Source organism: Notothenia rossii (genome assembly GCF_949606895.1).
Source record: "Notothenia rossii genome assembly, chromosome: 2".
Taxonomy (NCBI): Eukaryota; Metazoa; Chordata; class Actinopteri; order Perciformes; family Nototheniidae; genus Notothenia; species Notothenia rossii.
In genome coordinates this window covers 92396488-92405608 of record NC_136904.1, presented here as the reverse complement: position 1 = coordinate 92405608, position 9121 = coordinate 92396488, and positions in this window count along the sequence as shown.

Genomic DNA, 9121 nt, shown 5'->3' with positions numbered 1-9121 from the left:
TTTTTTTAATTCATAGTATATGAGGTACTTCTCCTGTAGATATTTCTTAATTATTTTATCCTTGTTTTAATTCAAATGTATTCACAGATGCTCAAGCCTTAGTAAATTACAGCAGGCCCAAAACTGGCAACACCCCCCCTGTTTTCACCAAATGGTACGGTCTCATAGACTGTATGCGATCTTTACCTGTCATTATACGTCACAGGTCGCAACGTTCGCAACACGTGAGCATCATAACAACATTATGTTAATGGGCATGGCCGAATCGTGAGTCAATAACTTGGACAATTCAGCTGAACAAGAGAAAATCAGAAGGAGAGAAAGGTGCAGCACATTGAAATGAGAAAATCCCTGCAGGAACATGAAGCTAATTGCTGCAAAACACAGACATGTTTACGAGTTACTGTTGCATGGTTGCCGCCCTCCGCACGTCATCACATCACAATGGCATCAACTCTTAATTATGCTGCATGGAGTAATACTGAACATAAACACCTGTCCACTTCTGTCAGGTGGAAGCACTTCCTGTTTCTCATGATAATCAACACAGTAAGAGCTCTGAGGAAAAGTCAGGTACAAAACAAAAACACCATAATGCACATTATATTCATCAATATGGAGCCTATTTCGGGGGTTTTATTCATGGGAGTACAATTGGAGACACGTGGTGGTCGTTTCAAACGATTTAGGATGTTTTGTTCGAGGTATTATATAACTGTTAATCGTGTGAACTAGCACAATGGATTTGAGTGTATTGGCAGGCCACTGCTGTTCTGACATAATATTACTGTACCTATAATCAGTGTTGGGAAAGCTTCCAATTACTTCAAGGACACTTAGATCCTCCGATGCATTTCTTTTAGAAGTACCGACAGTATTACATAAGACATCTTGGGAGCCTGCTTTCTGTCTTTATGGCCCCAAAGTAAACTGGAACAACCCATTGGAGTTTTTAAAAGTAAATATCTATCCTGTCTTTCTACTTTGGGGTAGTTTTAGCTGTATCACTGTTCATGTTTTTATTGTTATAACTTGTTTTAATTATGTTCCTCACTCTTTATTTTTGTATCTGGGCTGCATCTTGCATGCTATCTAAATAAAGATTATTATTAATATTATTATATTCATTATTATTCACACTGTAAGAAGTGCAACAGCAGACATGCAGTTCACTACTTCCCAACACTGCTTGTAAATGTTATGACAATATGTTCCACTGCATATGTATGAACTTTAGAGTGTAGTTGGACAATACGAGCAGTATCAGAGGCATTATAAGACTATTAATTGACTTAATATTGATCCATTTGCCACAAACATTGATGGCATACCCCAGCAAGCTACAACTAAAAACCATCCCTTCAAGCAGAGTGTTATAAGCCCCACATGTTGATTTGTTTTTCAGCTTTTAAAGCTCTGTCTTTCCTTTTGGCACAAGAGTGTAATACTGATTAGTTCCATAATAAAACAAACTGAGCCAGACATTTAAGAATATGTTTATTTTGCAACTGCAACTACAGACAAATGAAGAGAAATTGAAGGCGTATTGTTTGTGTCAGTCAGCTGTTTGATTGATCAGTTGATAATGGGCTTATTTGCCCACTGTCGTCCCATTGGCCGGTTGTTTATCTGACTGGTCATCTGATTTTTTAATTGGCCTCTGGGTTGTGGTCAAACACTCTGGACCTTCCCCGGGCTGTTTATGTGCACTCTAAATATTATAATCTTGACAAGCCCTGCATTGTTTAACAAGTTATAAAGAAAATAGGGCTGTTGGTCATAGTGTAGGTTGTAGTATGTCACGCTCTCTTAAGCATTGTAACATAATGAACAGTTGTCTTCTATCTCTGTCTACATCGAGCAGAGGAACGAGTCACTGACGTTGAAAGACGGCGTATTAAATTGAGCCCACAGGCCACAGGCAACTCACCGACATGTTTAACTTTCCAAAACTCAAACGGCAAAACTCCCTCTCACACTCAAATGCAAATCAATATCATTGTTGGAGATCTTGCTGACTTAATGTCAAATAGGCTGATGTGAGTTGCAGTGCGTTGCCCCAGTTTGATGTATGATCTTTATCTCACAAAATTCAGATTGAAGCAGCAGTTTCTCATGAGTTCGGGCCTTGACACGACCACACAGAAGATCCTACTGTAACCACCGGCGCACATCTGTCAAATGCACGTCTTAATATATAGTCTCACTTCATTTAAACGTCTCCCGCTGGTTTCCCCCCTGAGCAGCGGCGTGAACTCGCAGCCTGTCTGGACCTTTCTGTCTGACGGCTGTTTGGGCACATCAGGAGATGAATTCTTGTTTTACATTGTGGACAATGAGATCTGTCTGTATGTAATGTTGGAGGAATGTACAGAGACAGCCTGACAAAACACCCGTGGTAGAGAGTAATATATAGTTACTCTTAAAGGTCCCATGATATGGCCATTTCCACTGATCCTAATTCCATTGTTGAGGTCTACTAGAATAGATTCACATTGTTCAATGTTCCAAACTCACATTGGTTTCTCATACAGCATCTCTGTATAGTATGTGTATTCACTCTCTGTCCTAAACGGCTTGTTGGAGCTCCTGCACCCCTAAACTTAATTATGAAGTCAGTTGAAAGAACAAGTCGATCAGGTTCATAAAGAAACAAAACGCTTTTATAATTGTAAGTGGACTTGGAACAGGATCAGGAACGATGAGCGTTCAGGAAACATTGTGTAGGTTGACGCACTGTTACACAACGCTTCATGTTTTCATTCATGGAGTTCATGTCCTGGCAAAGTGAGCACTTCAACACACCTGTCAGTGATGATGGCATCTCGCCAGATAAAAAGAGGAAATTAAACAAGTAAAGTGTTATGCAGTCAATACAAAATAATTATCCGGTAAATAAATATGTCATACCGAACAAATATAGAAAACTCTTAGAGACACATTGTGTGAAAAAAATACCCACATTTTCCCTACATCTTCCATAGAGCATGCACACTTGTTTTCCTTAAGCCCCGCCTCCAATTTGCTCCGACACTGTGTGTACATAATTTGACAACTTTACGGATCTTGTGTTTTAAATAAGGGCTATTCAAGTGTTTGACCTAGTTAGCTGATTCACATATATAAAAACAGTTTGAAAGATGTCTCTTTCCAATATCAGTCAATGGGAAAAGTCTTTTTAAGTCCAAATGACCTCGAACTGACACAGACATAAGTGTAGTACCACCGTTTGGCCACTATGAAGATTTGCTTCAACTCCCTGGGGGCTTGTTAAACTCCCACACATCCAAAACATTTGACTGAGCTGTTAACATTAGCCAAAAGTGCAAGCTATCTTCAAACACAAATCATTTACCATAATGAGGTTAACAGGTAAAAGGTTTAAATGTGGGTTTATATGACTTTTCTGCCGTAGACTTATCGTCAGAAACTACAGCTTCTGTGATGATTTGGACAACGTTGTACATGTTTGTTTGGGGAAAACCTCATTAGCTCAGATGACCCGGTTCACTTCCTGTTTCATGAGAAACATCCGGTTGCAGAGCGGCTGTTTCTCAATTTGCAGAAACCATCTTTTCAACCCACGCTTGTCCCTGAGCGGCAGATTATTCCAACATGTCATAAACTCTCTAAAACTATTGCATATCCATCGTCTTCACAAATTTGACAGAACGAAGACTGTCATTTTTATTACCCTATGTTTTCCTTTGCCTTGAATCATAGTCATCTGATTACATTCACTGTCACTCATGTTGTTTTGTAGATTCATAAGTAGACTGTAGTTGATTGCAGGAGGTGCAGCAGTTAGAGTGTTCGTGGTGTGTCACTTTGATCACTGCAGAGTGTTGTTTTTTATCATCCTTTCTGATTTTATGAAGTCTTACTTTCATTCTCTCCCCAAGCTTTGTTTCATCACTGTTTCTTACACTCTCAGAGATGTCAAAAGTACACACGTCCTTTCCTCAAGTAGAAGTACAGATACTCGTGTTTAAAAATACTCTGGTGAAAGTAGAAGTACTGACTAAACTTCTTTACTCAAGTCAAAGTAAAGAGGCTTTGAAATGTACTTCAGTAAAAAGTACCCATAACTAGCAGCTGTTTTAAAGAGTACCTGACCTCCCTTTATATTAATAGAACAATAATGTCATTGTTAGCTAATGAATGTTTCCATGGTGACCAACGGCAACATGACAACGTTTTCATTGGTCCCTCTTCTTTAGAGAAGACCAGGAAATGATGGATACACGGATCGTGTTCAAATCAATAGGCACGCAATGACTCTAAATAATAATGATCACGCCACCAAACACACATTCAAACTAAAGGAACCAGCCTGTTTGGAAAATGGGATGTAACGATACCAAAAACTCACGGTACGATAATATCGCGAAAAAAAGTCCACGGTACGATACTTATCACGATATTGAAAAATAAAGAGAAAAAAATGTGAATTTTCTTTTTGACTTGAATTTTTTTTCTTTATGAAATAATAAATCTGATTTGTACAGCATTTTAGTAGGATAGTAGTATTTTAAAGTGTCAACAATATAATAATCAGACCCTGCAATAGAATAAATCAAGTTTCACTTTAGTTTTTCAAGTAACTCAACTCTAACTCACTCCCTCAGCATCATCACGGTTATCTTTTAGGAATATGAGCATGTTTATATTTCCAGGTAGGAGCTGGGATGTTTGGGCGTTTACAATATCCCCTGCTGTGGAATAAACTCTCTTGCTTGGTACTGATGTTTCTGGAACAGAGAGATATGCTTTGGCCATGGGTGACAGCAGTGGGTCAAACTGTGCATTGTCTCTCCACCACTTCAAAAACAATACAGTTTTTGCCAAGAAGGTGAGGCTTATTGACAGGGCGAGACATAAATATACTGTTGGTACTTGTCCATGTCTCTAGGTGTGTACATGTAGCCCTGCATATAAGATGTCCTTTTGTGTTATCTGTTGTTTTATGTTGATGTTGTAACCTACTTGCTGCCATGTTGGACAGGTCTCCCTTGGAAAAGAGATCGATTATCTCAATGGGACCATCTGGTTCAATAAAGGTTAAAAAAAAAAAAAAAAATAAATAAATAATTTAAAAAAAAAAAAAAATCGCGGTATATTTTTTCAGTCTCGTGACGGTATTGAGACATTTATTTACAGCGATATCGCGATATTCGATATATCGTTACATCCCTAGAAAGTACAGGTATTTGTGTTAAAAAGGTAAGGAGTCAAAGTAAAAAGTCGGCAGAAAAATAAATAGTGGAGTAACGTACTGATACCAGAAAAATATACTTAATTACAGTAACAAAGTATTTGTATTCCACTACTTCCCACCTCTGTACACTTTTTATACTTTTAACCCTCAATAATCTAAGTGTTTGTGAAGCCATAGACAAACAAATGGGCTTGAACTCTCCAGCGAAAGCAGTCCTGACATTTATACAGAGAGCAACATGTTCAAAGAAGCAAACACACACACAAACTTACCCAACAGGACACACACTGAGAGCTAGTAAAAACCTCCACCCACAGAGTTATTGACAGGAGATCGTGCACCTCTGCCAAACATGCTTTTACCGGAAAAGCAGTCGACCTTGGGATGGGATCAAACTAAAACACTGTGCTTATTGCTGGATTAATCCGCAGCTTGACCACATTTTAGAGTTGCAGGCGATGTGTGTGTGTTTGCCGGAGATGCATCACCTGAGAAGGACGGGGCCTATTTATTCGTTCTTAATCCCTCGATTGGTTGGAAACAAACATGTCATGTAGAGCCATTTCCCTGCAGCGCACCGTCAGTTTGTCTGCTGTAAACCACAGCAGCGGTAGCAGATTAGAGAGAGGAATCCAGGAATCAACAAGCGTCTGTCTGTGTGCTGTGGTGTGTGTGGGGTTAACGTCAGTCTGGGAGAGGATCACACACACACACACACACACACACACACACACACACACACACACACACACACACACACACACACACACACACACACACACCCGTACGCACCGCATATACACAGGATTACATGCGTAGACATCCACACACAAACAGCTGTTTAGAATTACATAGTCCGGGTGATGAACTCACTGACAGCGACTCATGCAACATTCAAAGACAGATGAGGACGTGGGAAAACTAAATATATTCATAGATTTCTTGTCATGTCTCTTTGATGTCTGCATGAGGAGTGTTGACTTCTGGCGCGCTGTTGAGAACCCTAATCCAACAAACAGGTATCCGTTTTCACAAATCCGCCCCTGAGGTATTCTTAAAGTTGCTAAATCAACAAAATCAGGACAGCTTACAGGAAGAATTAAGCCTCGGCAGGGAACGTGGTTTGAAGTAACATTTCATCTGAATCAGTGTTGCATGCAGCACCAGAACTTTCAGACGTAGAAATGTGCAAAAACTCAACACTTGCTGCTCCGACGCTGGAATGGTTGATCAATTTATCGAAAGGACTGATATCAATCGTCTTATTTCTTTGGATACGATTGGGTAATTACTTAATGGATGCTTCAGAAAGATGCATTTGCCACCGCTTCCAAGCCGGGAACTCACGGTCACATGAAACTTCAGGTTTTTCAAGTGGAATGTGTTTAGATTTAGAGAGGATTAAGATTAAAAAACCTGACAGGACAAGTCGCTTTTTCAATTCTAAACCCAGTGGAAGAGCTCATTGACCGGGAGTAGAGCTTTTTGGTTTTACAGACATGCTTTTATACAAGTTCTGAATAAAAATGCAAAGAAACGTTTTGAAGAAGTTATTGGAGCGAAACTATTAAGACTTAGTTTGGTAATCGTTTCCCAATTTGAATATTAATCATCTCCCAAGCTCAAAACAGTGGAAGAGTTCATTGACCGGGAGACGAACATATAGGTTTAACAGAAAAGCTTTAATACACGTTCTTAATGTTCAAGTAATGGATAACGCAGCGTCCACACGGCGGCGTGCGTTGAAGCTTGCCGGTGGGCGTGTCTGAAACTCGACCAACAACCAATCACAACCAAGCACGCGGTTTGATTGGCTAGAGCTTGTACTGGCATATGATTCCATTGGCTGACGCTTCCGTCGAAGTTCGGCAAAACGTGACGTCCCCCCATTCAAAGTGAATGGGAAGAAGCGTTGAAGCTTCAACACACGCCGCCGTGTGGACGGGCCGTAAGAAAGGAAAAGAAAGTATGTAAAGATGAGAGTTATGGGGGGGGGCGGTCAGTGGTTGAATGCAGTGTTGAACAGGTGGGTTTTGAGTGATGTTTTGAATGCTGTGAGGGAGGAAGAATATCTGATGGATTGGGGTAGTGAGTTCCAGAGGGTGGGTGCAGCAACGGAGAAGGCTCTGTCGCCCCAAGACTTGAGGTTGGTCCGGGTGGGGAGGGACAGGAGGTTGGCAGTGGCAGAGCGGAGGGAGCGAGTGGGAGTGTGTCTGTGGAGGAGGTCAGTCAGGTAGGATGGGGCCAGGTTATGGAGGGCTTTGTACGTCATCAGGAGGATCTTGTACTGAATTCTCTGGGGGATGGGGAGCCAGTGGAGCTTGATGAGGACGGGTGTAATGTGTTCACGGATTCGGGTGTGGGTGAGTAGACGGGCGGCGGAGTTCTGGATATATTGAAGTTTGTTGAGGATGTTTGCAGGTGAACCATAGAGGAGGCTGTTGCAATAGTCTAGACGGGAGGTGATGAAGGCGTGGATGAGGGTTTCGGCAGCAGTGGGAGAGAGGGATGGACGTAGATGTTTAATCGCCCGTCACAGTTTCATGTTTCCAATTGGATATGAATGATATATGAAGACTTTCCACATTTGGTGACGATGTTGAAGTCAAAACGAATATCAGTTCTGAGTTATATCAATCATCTAGATCACTTTTAATCTGGTTGTCGGTCTTTGTTTTGGATGGACTGACATCACATTTCTTTGGATGGCATGGTGGAATAACCTGAGGGATTCTTCAAAAAGTAGTAAAATAATAAGTAAGTCAAATTGATTTGTCCCCCCTGAAAAGTAACTGATGGTCTCATGAAACTCCAGGTGGCTGAAGTGTTTGGATTGAGATAGAAAACCTGACAGGACAAGTCACTTTTACAATTCTAAACACAGTCAAAGAGTTGTTTGACAGGGAGTAGAGCTTTTGGGTTTTACAGACAAACTTTTTAGACAAGTTCTTAATGAAATGCAAAGAAAACGTTTTGAAGAAGTTTTAGATTGGACCAAAACTATTAAGACTTAGTTTGGTAATCGTTTACCAATTTGGATATGAATCATCTCCCAAGACTTTCCACTTTTTTGAGATGAGATTTAAGTCAAAGCTAATTTAAGTGATGAGCTATATCAATCATGTAGATCAGCTGACATCTGATTGGCAATCTCTTTTTTGGATAGACTGACATTATTCTTTTGATTTCTCTGCAAAGGATATTAGAGCTTTTTAAGGGCTCAAAAAAAAAAAAATGCATGAAGTTTGATAAGCGATGCTTCAGAAAGACACTTCTTGGAGTAAAACTGACATTTGCCTCCGCTGCAGAGGAACTGACGGTCAGGAGAACCTTGTGTTTTGGATTGAGAGGACTAAAGACTAAAGCCCAGACAGAAGAAGTCACATTTACAATGCTTTACTCAGAGAAAGAGCTCATTGACTTATAGATTTGACAGAAATGCTTTTATACACACATACAATCTGGTTTGAGTGATTTGCAAAAGAAACTCTGTGGAAGTCTGATCTGATCTTCTCAACACAGTTTCGTGTTTTTGTTTGGATATGAGTCATAGGTCAGGACTTTCCATAATTGGTGAAGATATTTGGGTCGAAGCTTATTTCAGTTATGAGTCAAATTGACCATTTAGATTAACAGATATTTACTGCTTTGAGGTTTTCACTAAACATGCAAACTATAGCAATTATATAATCTATTAATCTTGTCTTTTTACAATGGAACAGAGTTAGCGTTGTCTTGGTTTGTGATTAATAGATGCTTGTTGGACTATTTTGATCTGTAACACATGGAGAGAGCGGCAGGTTACCTCTAAGATTTTGATAAAATGCATGATTTGCCAATAAAGACATGGGCCGTTTCTCAATCTCGAGGAAACTGGCTTCCAAGCCAATATTTCAAGGATGC